We start from the raw sequence: 13,368 nt of genomic DNA, 5'->3' as shown, positions 1-13,368 counted from the left end.
CTTCACATCCACCATGCAGCATACTCTGATTACATGTTTTTTATTGTATGCCTTTTCATTTTCCTAGTAATTGTCTGGGTTTTTTCCCTTGCCTAGTGTTGTAATACCTATTACTAATTCTTCTCTGAAAGTCTTTTCAAAATCCCTATCAGATAATGTCCCTCCTCTGCTCAAAATTCTCCTATGGCTCCCAGCTCTCTCAGAATAAAAGCCATAGCCCTCACCATGGCCCAAAGTCTCTGTCCAGTCCAGTCCCATTCCCTCTCGGGTTTCATTTCCTGCCCTTCTCCCCATCACTCACTGCCCTCTGGACACCCTGGTCTCCTTGCTCTTACACCTGTCAAGGACCCTCCCTTCACAGAGGCTTTGTACTTGTTCTCACTGCCTGAAACATGCGTCCCAGATAATCTGGTGACGTGCCCACGCACTTCCAGGATGCTGAAGTATCACCTCCTTGGAGAAGCATCCCCTGATAGGCATATCTCTATTAGTCCCATTCACCAGCGCTTTCCATTCCCTTATCTCACTTTTTGTTTTATGTTTTTCTACAAAGCACTGATCGCCACCTGAAATAGTTCATATTTATTTATTGTGATTAGTGTTTTTCTCTCTCCAATAGACTGTAAGCTCCACAAAGCAGGGATTTTTGTTTTGTTCACTTTTGTATCCCTAGTGCCAAGAACAGTGCATAGTGATATTTACAGATGCTCAATAAATATTTGTGGAATAAACTGAATGAATGAATTAATGGGGATGATAGAGGAATGCTTTGAGAACTAGGCTAGGCATGAAGGCCTTTCCTGCCATGCTAAGGAGATTAGATGCCATCAATCAGAAGGAAGGGGACTGTGAAGAAGCAGTGAGAATTGCTCTTGAGTTCTTTTGAGAAGCAAGTTCACAGTAGGGAGGGTGGTAACAGGGCCCCCTGTTCTCTATGACTGGAGCTCCTGAAGGCGGACCTGCCTCTTTCTCAAACAGCCTTCAAGCTGCTGTGTTGTAGTGCCTGCCCATTACTTGGTGAAAACCAAAGAAAGAGCCAGTTCTCACTGGGCCTTCTGATCACAGCTAGGATCCCCCTTTCTCTTGCCCTATGAGGAACTGTTTCTTGGTTCCCAGGCCAAGCAGATCACCCCATTAGACTTTTTCTGTGGTACTTGGTGGGGGTGGAATACAGGAGCTGGTACAAAGCCTGGCACATAGTAAGTGCTGTTATAATGGTGGACACCACAGGGAAGTAGATTTTAGGTCAAAAAAATACTTTTTCCACTGTTAAGGCTCCAAAAGGTTGTGAGGTTTCAGTCCCAACTTTTCCCCAAAGGTCCTTCTGGACCAGCATGGCTCCAATGTTTCTGCCTGCTCATGACTGTGTGTTTTTGTTTTTGTTTTTTAATATATCCTTATTGATTTCAGATAGAGGAAAGGAGAGGGAAAGAGAGAGATAGAAACATCAATGATGAGAAAGTCATCGATCGAGCCCGCAACCCAGGCATGTGCCCTGACCGGGAATCGAACCCCGATCTCCTGGATCCTAGGTCGACGCTCAACCACTGAGCCACGCCCGGCTGGGCTCCATGACTGTTTTGATGTTAATTCTGTTGTCTAATGTGTAACCTACTCCCATAGTTTTTTGTCATCTACTGATTTTATCAGAATGCCACCAATATACACAGGGCCCTGTGGCACACCAGTAGATCTCCCTCTCCAGGCCAACATCAATTCATTCATCATTCTTAGTATAATCCAGCTAGCTGTAAGTTCAGTTGAGCAGAATTAATTGACCACCTATTGTGTGTCAGTCCTGCTCTCCACTGAGTACTCATTGATGAACAAGGTATGTTCCCAGACACAAAACCATAACTTTGGTGTGGCTAGTGCAGGAACAGTGGTGGGCACTATAGGCTGTGGGATCCAACATACAACCCAGGTCAAGGGGCCAGGGAAGGTTTCTTAGAAGAGATGACATATGAACTTAGGCTTAAAATATGATGAGTCTTCTGAATGACTAACAAGGGGAGAGGATGGCAGTCCAGGCAAAGGGTATAGCATGAGCAAAAACCCAGAGATGAGAAGCAGCAGGGGGTACACCACCCTGCCTAACTGCACTCACCATTCACCTGTCTTTCTATGAGATCATCCTGGGAGACTCTGGCACATACCAAAATCCAAACATGAGGAGTCTGTGGCCTCTGCTAACATGCTAATCTGGTAATTCTTCAGAAAGGTAATGAAAAGTTGGTCAGACATGATTGTCTATGAGCTTGTCCACACCAGCTTTCAATGTCCTTGGCTTCCTTATCTGGACCATGGTGTTTATGTGACCACACCCTTTAGACCTCCCTGGGGTTAGGGTCATTCCCACTGTTCCATAGGTTATGGAGTTTCCCTCAGTCCCATGTGTGACGATCTCCTTGTGGAGAGATGTTTCTCTGACTCTCGACACCAGCCATGGTACAGAGAACCTCATCTTCCTTCCTTCCTTTCTTTCTTCCTTTCTTCCTTCCTTCCTTTCTTCCTTCCTTCCTTCCTTCCTTCCTTCCTTCCTTCCTTCCTTCCTTCCTTCCTTCCTTCCTTCCTTCCTTCCTTCCTTCCTTCCTTCCTTCCTTCCTTCCTTCCTTCCTTCCTTCCTTCCTTCATTTTTTTAAATATATTTTTATTGATTTCAGAGAGAGGAAGGGAGAGGGAGAGAGAGAAGCATCAATGATGAGTCATTGATCGGCTGCCTCCTGCACGCCCCCTACTGGGAGTCGAGCCCACAACCAGGGCATGTGCCCTGACCGGGAATCGAACCCCGATCGCCTGGATCCCAGGTTGACGCTCAACCGCTGAGCCACGCCCGGCCGGGCCAGAGAACCTCATCTTTCGAGGAATGGACAGGACCTGCCCATCTTGTCCTCAGGCACTGGTGTTCATCTCCTCTTGGGCTTCATTCACACCTGTAATAATCTAGGACAAGTGAGCTGTGGAGTCTGGCAGGACTGTTTTCAAAGCATGGCACCCCCATGTCTTGGTTGTGTGACCTTACACCTGTCCTCTCTAAGCATCAGTTTTCTCATCAGTAATGCCCACTCGGAGAGTTGTTGTGGGTGTTAGAGTATTTGTAAAGTACCTGGCACCTGGCCACCATTTACCGAACCCCTACTGCTCTCACTTTTAAGGGGAGAACAGCCTAGTGGCCGAGAACATGAGCTGTAGATCCAGATCAACCTCAATTTGGATGGCAGCTAAACTACTTACTACTATTGTAACCTTGGTCAAGTTTCCTAATCACTTTTAGCCCTTGTTTGAACATCTGTAAAATGAGGTTAATGTGCCTACCTCAGAGTTGTGTGTATTATTATAGCAATGTATAATATGTAAGGTGGGGGCGTTCATAGGCCTCGGGCCCCTCCCCAGCCTGCCCTCTCCAGAGTCCCCTTTCCCCAGGGGACCTACCCCTCTCCCAGCCTCCTCCTCTCTGTAAGGCTGACAAAGAGGACTGAGAGTCACAGAGCCACCTTGTTATAGGAGCTTTCTAATGTTAGCTCTTGTAGCTCTAGAATTAGACCCAACATTTTCATGTTATATTAAATCTTTTTCTATTCATTCTGGATTTGGTTTACTAATGAATTGTTTAGGATTTTTGCATCTGTGGTCATATACCATATTTGGTCAAGATTATAGTTGGCTCATCCAATAAATAAGTGAATTTTATAGGAATTGGTCCAGTTCATCTAAATTTTAAAATTAATTATATCCTCTTATTTTTTAATTTCTTCTCTATATTTTACGTTGCTCATACTGATTACTTGTGCCTTTTTTCTTTTTTCTTAATTAGTCCCTCCAGAGATTTTTTTAGTGGTTTTTCTTGAAATCTTACCACACGTATTTAACCTAAGGTCTAAAGTTCAACATTATAATCCCCTACACAAACAAAATAAGGGCTTTATAAAACATTGTCTTCCAATTTACATGTTATTGTTGTCTACCATTTCAGTTCTTTCTTTTCCAAGGAACTCATTTAACATACACACAAAATAGACATTAATAATATTATTTTATGTAGACAGCATTGGTTTAGATTTAAATACTTGTTTACTATTTTATTTGTTCACCTTCCTTCTTATACCTCAGACCTCATTTTGGGGGATGGTTTTCCTTCTTGAAATATATACTTTAGAAGATTCTTTGGTACAGATCTCTTAAGAGGAAACTGTCTCAAATCTGTATTTATCTGTAAATGCCTTTATTTCACTTAATTCTTCTTGAAAGATAGGTTTGCTGCGTACTCAGTTCTAAATTACCCCCTTTCTCTTAACAATTACAAGATATTATGGCACTATCTTCTGGTTTTTATTATTGCTGTTGAGGACTCTGCTGTCATCTTGTTCTTTTGGTTTTTTAGGTTTCCTTTTTGTCTGGCTGCTTTGAAGATCCTTCTTTGATTATTGCTTGACTCTAAGATTTTGTTGTTTTCTGAATGTTCCTTTTTATAGCTTCCTGATCTTGCTTCATGAATGCAATTTTTTTGGGTCATTCTGAGGACATTAAATAAGTGTCTTTTTTTTTTTCCCAGTGTTCTCTTCCCTGCATAGTTTTTGTTTCCAAATATGTATATTTGGGTGTCAGCATCAGTGAGAACTCTCACTGGTGCCAGATTTGGCCAAAGGCACCACAGATTCCAAAGACACAACATATTCTGAGTTTGTATAGATAGTGGGGGTGAGGGTGAGGGGGAAGGGGCCCCTGTACTAGTGTGTAAGCATGGGTCAGTGCCACAGTTCTGTCACTTGAAGCATGATAGTGCAGTAGACTCTGGAGCCAGACTGCCTGGGTTCAAATCCCATTTTATAGCTACTGGGCAAGTCACTTAACCTCTACAATTCTTTAGTTTAATCTTCTGTAAAAATGACGATAACAGCAGTACTTATTTCATAGGATGATTGAGGATATTAAATGAGTTGATATATATAATATGTTTAGAATAGTGTCTGGCACATAGTAAGCACTCTATGTGTTGTTATTACCATTATTACTTTTGTACTGAGGGAACTGAAAGAAGAGTTTCTGTGGTGCCATGAGGAGAGCACAGAGTAAGTATGTCCTGCCCTGTGTCTTCCCCCAGTATCTTGGAAACAAAAGCCCTTCACAAAAAAACACAAGGCCCTGGCTGGTTTAGCTCAGTGGTTAGAGCATCGGCCCGTGGACTGAAGGGCCTCGGGTTCGATTCTGGCCAAGGGCACGTACATTGGTTGCAGGCTCGATCCCGAACCCGGTCAGGGCTTGTGCTGGAGGCAACCAGTCAATGTCTCTCGTTCACATTGATGTTTCTCTCTCTCTGTCTCTCTCCCTCCCTTCCACTCTCTCTGAAAAGCAATGGAAAAAATATCCTCGGGTGAGGATTAAAAAAACAAAACACAAAAAAAACAGCACAAGGTCAGGAATCTGAAGCAATTATTTGGGCACCTTAGGGTGTGAGGTATCAAGTGCATTAGGTAGTCAGAATGGGGTAGGATTTGTCAGTGGGAAGTAAGAAGCAGTGTTTAAGGGTGGACTCCTCTTGAGAGGTGACCATTGTTGGCTGTTTCCTTGTTGGAAAAGAGCGATACCAAATGGGGGAGCAGTGACAGTGAGGGGTTAAACGAGGGTAAGTGATTTCCTAAGCATTTAGTAATGCTTTTCTCTTCAGAACAAACCTGCCAGGTACTAAGAGACTTTAAAGGGTGTGATGGGTTTTTAGGCTGGGGACATATATCTGTTGAGGGGCAAGGCTGCTGCCAGGAGTTGATTCACAGTCTCACAGGTAGGACTGACCCTATCAAAACTGCTTTCAATCTCTGTTCTAAATTCCCTTGGGTCCTCTCTGAGTTTGAGAACATTCCCAGCCTCAGTAACCATCACAGACACAATTCATATGATATTGCAATAAATGCAGAAAAGCATTTGACAAAATTCAACACTCATTCCTGATTTTAAAAAAACCAAAGGATGTCTTGGCAAACTAGGAATAGAAGGGAACTTCCTGACCTGACACAGGGCATACCCAGACCCCATGGCTAACATATTTAATGGTGCTGTACTGAATGTTCCGCTGCCCAAGATCAGAAACAAAACAGGCCTGTCTGCTCTCACCACTTCAGCATTGTACTGGAGGTTCTCACAAGTCCAATCAGGCAAGAAAAGGAAATAAAAGGCATCTGGATTGGTAAGGAGGAAGTAAAACTGTATTTGAAGATGACATGGTTGTCTATATAGAAAATCCAGTTTGAATCTACCAAAAACAACAGCAACAACAAAAACACTACTACATCTAATAAGTAAATCCAGCAAGTTGCAATGTACAAGATCGATATGCACAAAACAATTGTATATACCAACTGTATACAGCAATGAAAAATTAGACATAGAAAAATTTTTAATGCCAGCTACAATAACATCTAAAAATGTGAGTTAGGAATAAATATGGCAAAAAGAAACCTGACCAGCTGATCCTAAAATTTATATGGAAATAATAGTGCCTGATACAGAGTAGGGAAGCCCTGGTTAGGGTGCAGCCTTCCTACAGAATCAGGACCATCAGTGGAGCCCACATAGACAGGAAAAACAGTGGGGGGGGGGACAAACAGGTCTGCAAAAGATATGAACGAGCAATTTCCTGAAGTGGAAAACCCAAAAAGCTAACAGGCATAAGAAAAGGTGCTCAAATGCATTACTTGTCAGAAAAAATACAAAAGAAAACTACAATGAGATTTCACTTTAAATCTCATAGATAAGCAAAATTTTAAAAGTTGAATCATGTCAAATCCTGTAGTGGCAATGGGGGGGGGGGCGGACATAGGGAGCCTCATGAACTTCTAGTGGTAGCAGGGACTTTGGCAGCCATCCCAGAGATGAGTCACATTCAGTATCCCCATGGGCCCTCTGAGGAAATTCTCACACAGGTCCAGAAAGGGCCATGTAGGAGAATGTTGGCTATGGTGTGGTTTGCAACAATGGGGACTTAAAGGCATTTTGGGTGCCTATCATTTGGGGCTGTGCACAGGGAAATAGCAAGGGATGCGCTCCATAATCAGCCTTTCAGCACTTAGATTAGTGAATTAAATGTACACAGAATGCCCTGGCCGGGAGCATGGTTACATGCACCAAAAGGTGGCGGGTTCAATCCTGGTAGGGGGCATGTTTCTCACATCGATCTCTCTCTCTCTCTCTCTCTCTCCTCTCTCCCTCCCTCCTTCCCTCCCTCCCCCCTTCCCCCCATCCCTTCCTCTCTATCTAGAATCATAAACATATCCTCCAGTAAGGATAAAAAAACCTACAAAAGCAACACTGATGATCTTCAGCACATAGCACTGAGCAAAAAAGAATAAGCCATATAACAAAACACTGTTCACAGGAGTTACAAGTGCACGCATATACACACCAAATATGCATCTTGCAAGAACTCGAACAAAAGGGTACAGGTTAAACACATGAAAGACATACCTGTATGGCAGGGCGTGGGGAAGGATGGCAGTGTGGATAACACGGAATAAGCATGAAAGGGAGAAAGAAAAATAAAGTGTATGTTCCCTTGTCTTAGGTTACCCACTCCGTGACATCCGCCCCTTAGTATCTGCTCTTCACTAAGCAGGAAACAGCCCCACTTGTCGTCTGTTAACCTGAGGACAGAAGGCCCAGGTGCGCCTGCGTCACTGTATCTGTGCTTCACTAACCTGGACCATGTGCTGCCGAATGAAGCTCCCGCGAGCCCTCCCTTTAAGCACCGCAACAGCCCAGATCGGGGGTGGACACGCACTGCACCCCGCAGAAGCTATCCGCTGTCATCTACTCTTGGGGGCCACGGGGCCATGGGAGATGAAAAGTAGATAGAGGGGCCCACTCCCTCTCCAACCATTATTGTTACCAGACAACTAATTTCTGGCCCACACGACAGTGCACTGACTGAGGGGAGCCGCGTGTTCGGTTCCCTGGACTCGCGCAGGGCCTCATCCACTGGCTTCCCCGCAAGCAGCTCTTGTAAAGCCTTCGGGAAGCTGAAGCCTGACAGTGACTGAGAGGCTCTGTTCAGCTCAGCCTCTCCTGGGCATCTTCACCTAAGAGTAACGTCAGTAACCGGCAGGGTGTGTGCTCGCCACTCAGGCTTCCAAAACAAAAGCCTGTATTGTTTAGGGATCCATACACAGGAGGCAAAACTTTCAAGGAAAGCAAAAACAATGAGAACATCAAGGCCAGGATAGTGCTTTCCTCTGGGGCACGGGAAGGTGGTCTGTGAAGGGCAACTGGAGGCGTCTAAAATACTTTAACACTCCACAGACCATAGTGTGGGGAAGGCCTGGGGCGGGGGTGGGGGCGGAGTGGAGGGGGTCAATGGGAAAAAGGGGCCATCTGTAATACTCTCAACAATAAAGATCAGTTTAAAAACAAACAAAAAATACTTTAACGTTCTAGTTCTTAACTTGGTTGGTAGGTATACGGGAGTTTTATTATTCATCCTTAAACTACCAGTTTTAGAAACTGTCCCATATATTGAATGCATTTAAAATTTTAAAAGAAACACAGTTTTCAAACCAAATAGCATGTACAACTGACTGAGCACATAGAATCAAAGGGAATCACAATAAAAACACCAGAATATCTGCCTCTGGAGGGAGAGGGTTGGAAATGGGAGTAGAGGGTGAGAAAACAGAATGAACAAATAAATAAAAAATATACATACATTCTACTTATCAGATGTAATAATGTGACCATGGGGTACAGTTACCTCTACCTTCTGCACCTGGTATTGAATGTTATAAAGAAGCTGAGCCTTATTAAATCTGATTGGTCCAAAACCAATAGGTACAAAACCAAATCACATGAATACTTTAAAGATTATTATAATCAAGTAAATGGTTGCTACAGAAGGTTTTCCAAGGTGGAGGATTTTGAAGGTCCCTCTGAATGGTCATTTCTCCAAAGTTTCATCTGTGGACTGTTGCCCCGCGTTCCTGAAGGATTCCAGATGCAGCCTCGGCTTATGAGCCCATTTGACAATAAAACTTGAAAACCACTGGAGAGAGGTTACCAGAGGGCAAGGGGGTCGGGGGAGGTTGAAGAGGGTAAAGGGGTCAAATATATGGTGATGGAAGGAGACTAAACTTTGGGTGGTGGGGACACAATGCAATACACGGATGATGTATTAGAGAATTGTACACTTGAAACATATAATCTTATTAACCAGTGTCACCCCGATAAATTTAGTAAAAACAAAACAAAACAGGAGAAAGCAGGAGATTAAATTGGTGTCCCTACAAAAGGAAAAAAACCAACTCTCACACCTCAAAAGAAGTACAGTCCCATGTTGGACTGTGTCTTGGAAATTGCCTCTATAGTTTAAAAAAAACATATACATACCCCATGGACATGGACAATAGTTTGGTTAAGGCCAGGAGAAGGGGACGCAGGGGTGGGTGGAGGTGGGCAAAAGGGGATAAGGGGGACACCTGCAATAATGTCAGTATTAATATATATATATTTTAAATACATCTTTATTGATTTCAGAGAGAGGAAAGGAGAGGGAAAGAGAGAGATAGAAACATCAATGATGAGAGAGTCATTGATCGAGCCCGCAACCCGGGCATGTGCCCTGACCGGGAATCGAACCCCGATCGCCTGGATCCTAGGTTGACACTCAACCGCTGAGCCACGCCTGGCCGGGCAGTATTATTTTTAAAAAAGATATCTTTATTGATTTCAGAGAGAGGAAAGGAGAGGGAGAGAGAGAGATAGAAACATCAATGATGAGAGTCATTGTTTGAACCCGCAACCCGGGCATGTGCCCTGACTGGGAATCGAACCCCGATCGCCTGGATCCTAGGTCGACGCTCAACCGCTGAGCCACGGCCGGCCGGGCACCTTAGCTTTTTCTATCAAGACGCTCTACGAGTGTGGGTCCCAGCCCCTGAGCGTTTTACCCATTTCCTGCAGCAGTTCATCCCCGAGGACGGGCAACCCACGAGCACTTCTACTTCCAAAGGAGGACGGGACCCGATTCCCAGACGCCTTCAGAATTGTCATGCTCACCCTGTGCAACAGTGGCCACCAGAGGGTTCCCAGGAGGCCTGTCTGAGAGCCGCCCCCACTTCCTCGCCAGCCCATCCAACTGAAGGCCTACAGGCTTCATCCACCACTTGGTACCGTCCAGAACCCCAGAACTGGGGTACTTGGGCCTTAGGAAATACAGAGAGGGCTGAGACCCAGACCGTCGATGTCAGCCACCTGCACACGCAGCCCCACGTGGGAACGCACCCCACCCCCCGCCTCCACCTGAGGTCTCAGTCCTGGCAGACTGGGTTCAAACCCCAGGGCGGGCCTTGCTGCACCTAAGGGTCCCCATGGACCAGCAGCAGCCACAAAACTGTGCTCTGCAGTCCTGGCCCCGTGCTCACTGCTGCACAGGCTCGGTGGGCGGGAGGGCCAGGCAGGTGCGTGACACCCAACGCCCTGGCGCTGAGGACTCCAAGAAGCCTGCTGGCCCTCAGGCCGGCAGTGGAGGATGGTCACCAGCCTGTGCCCCTCAGAGCAGAGCCTAAACCTGAAACTGAGGTACCCGGGCCTCCTGCACCCCAGCTGTCCCCAAGAGCCATCTGCAACGTTCAACAGGACGTTTCAGGGCCGTGGGCTCCTTTCAACCAAGACCCTCTCCTGACAGCGTCCCCTGCCCCCTCGCTTACACGATATTAATGTGCAGGGAGTTGTCCTCTGCAGCTGCACACTTCTGGAGGACAAGGACAGAATGATGCGCCATTGGGGGCACCTGTCCTTGACCAAATCCTTTCGCCCGCTGCCAGCCGTGAGGCTTTTGTACCAAAGCAGTGGAGACAGGCTTTGCACGAGGCGTGAGCTGCCACGCCGTGCGCGGGTCCCACCTTTTCTTACAGCCTCGCCACTTGTTACGTGAACACAGGGGACACAAACAGGGATCACTGAGTGCCACCACTATGCCGTCAGCATAGGTACGCAGACTCCTGAACACACAGGGTTTTACACATACACAGCCTCACAGGGTCTGTGTTTTCCAGACTTTGAAACCCACTGGGAACTACTACAGGCAGGAATGGGTGGCAGCAGGGATCATGTCGCAACAGCATCTACTGGCCAGACCAGGGGACCCTGCGGAAGCCCGGCTGCGAGAGGCTGAGTGGCAACTGGTCACAGCCCTTACACGGGGTAATAAAACATCAAAACAGCACAGAACGTCTACTGGGGAAAACACAACTCTTGATAAACTGAATTTCACCTCAGCCTTTTGTAATAAAAACTTAAATTTTGTTGTTGACTGAACACAATACAGACTAGGAATTCTTCCCCAGACAGTCAGTGTGAGAGGATTGGCAGGAAATGTCACTTTCTAGAACTATCTGGTGGTAACACTCTACCTTAGCCAAAGGGTCTTCAAAGGCAGCTCAAGTCGAGGCCCCCCCCAGGTCCCCAGGCCCAGGCCCAGAGGAACCCCTCCCAGACACCTCGATCCTTGCCAATCCGGGCCAGCTTCCTGACATTCACTCCCCCCACCCCCAACACATGGCACCCAAGAGCCTAGCAGTCACTCTTTTTTTTTTTTTTTAAAATAAATCTTTATTGATTTCAGAGAGAGGACAGGAGAGGGAGAGAGAGAGAGATAGAAACATCAATGATGAGAATCACTGATCGAGCCCGCAACCCGGGCATGTGCCCTGACCGGGAATCGAACCCCGATCGCCTGGATCCCAGGTCGACGCTCACCTGCTGAGCCACGCCCAACTGGGCGCAGTCACTCTTCCAGAGCTTAATGGCCTTGTCTTTCTCCAGGGTGACGGAGGCAATGATGTTCTCTGTCAGGTGGCATGGTGTCGAGATCCCATCTGTGCGGCCCTGTAGTTTCTGCACAGACTCCTTTTTCTGAAGGTTCCAGGTGTACACTAGGTTATCTTCTGAGCCAGACACAATCCACTTCCCACCAGTCACAGAAATTTGCAAATATGCAGTATTTCTCGTTCTTGTGACCAGTACAACGTCTTCAGGCACTTCCCTTTGCTGTAGTCCCAGAGTTTCGCCTGTTGACCAAGATCACGGCGAGGATGTACTTATTTGGAGAGAACTTCACAGAGGACACAGGGGGGTTGTCGCCGTCCATCAGGGTCCTCAGGCACTGGCCTGAGGCAGTGGCCCAGATCCAACAGAGCCCATCGTGGCTACTTGACACTATCAGAGATCCATCGCGATTAAAATGAACAGCAGAGACTGGGTTCGAGTGTGCAGACGGCCTTGAGGCACTTGCCCCTTTTCAAGTCCCACATCTTCATACTCTCATCAAAGGAGCCTGAGACAATGAGGCTGGACTGCGGTTGAAATTACAACAAAAGTCTGTGTCCCCTCCTGGTTTTCGAACACTTTCCCGAGCTCACATCCCATATCTTTAGGGTTTTATCATCTGAGGCAGAAGCAAGGAGGTTAGAATCCGATGACCAGGCCACATCTGTTGTTCCCAGCTTGTGACCAGATATGGTTTTCTCAAATTTTCCATCATAGGTGTGACAAATTTTAATGAGTTTATCTGCAGAGGAACTTGCCAGCCACTCCCCATTCGGGCTGAATTTCACAGAGGACACAGCTTTTGTGTGGCCAGCCCGGGGGGAATTTTAGAGCATAGTTTGGTTTAACAGGTGTAGACTTGCTCTGAGGCCCACCAAGCAGTGAGGGAGCCGCAGGCAGAGGGGTTCACAGCTCCAAACAGAAGACTCACAGTGGGAAGAACTGTGGGCGAATCGAAACGTACAGTGGGGGACCCGGGGGCTGCTGCGGGCCCAAGCGGGCTGAGTGCTCCTGGAGTCGCGTAGGCTGCCGCCTGGGTGGGAGCCCAATATGTGCTTTTAATTTTTTAATTTTTAAAAACTTTTTGTTTTGTAGTAATTTCAGACATAAAAGGTTACAAAACTAATACAAAGAATTCTCATATACCCTTCACCCAGCTTCCCCAAATGTTACCATATTACACAATCACGGTGCAATTACCAAGACCAAGAAGTTAACTTGGGTACAATGCTGTTAATTAATCTATTCAAATTTCACCTGTGACTCTATTCAGATTTTTACCAGATTTCCCCCTACTGTCCTTCTTCTGTTCTAGGAGCCCACATTACAATTACTTGTCGTGCCTCCTCAGTATCTTCTCATCTGGGACGGTTCCTCAGTCCTTCCCTGTCTTTTATGACCTTGATACTTTTGGAGGAGACTGGTAAGTTATTTTGTAGAATATCTCTCAATTGGGTTTTGCTGATGTTCTCTCATGATCAAATTTAGGCTATGCATTTTTGGCAAGAAAACCACAGAAACAATGCACTCAGTCCATTATAACAGGGGTTATATGATGTC

At 46.1% G+C, this 13,368-nt stretch overlaps 1 pseudogene; it reads right to left on the bottom strand.

The window, feature by feature from the left end:
- Nucleotides 1-10,684: 10,684 nt before the first annotated feature.
- LOC107542353 (WD repeat-containing protein 5-like) lies at nucleotides 10,685-12,950 on the bottom strand (annotated as a pseudogene).
- Between the last annotated feature and the right edge of the window lie 418 nt (nucleotides 12,951-13,368).

This window comes from Miniopterus natalensis, chromosome X, assembly GCF_054644295.1.
Source record: "Miniopterus natalensis isolate mMinNat1 chromosome X, mMinNat1.hap1, whole genome shotgun sequence".
In the NCBI taxonomy this organism is placed as follows: domain Eukaryota; kingdom Metazoa; phylum Chordata; class Mammalia; order Chiroptera; family Miniopteridae; genus Miniopterus; species Miniopterus natalensis.
The sequence above is the reverse complement of the archived record's forward strand: the minus strand, read 5'-3'. Positions and strand labels throughout refer to the sequence as shown.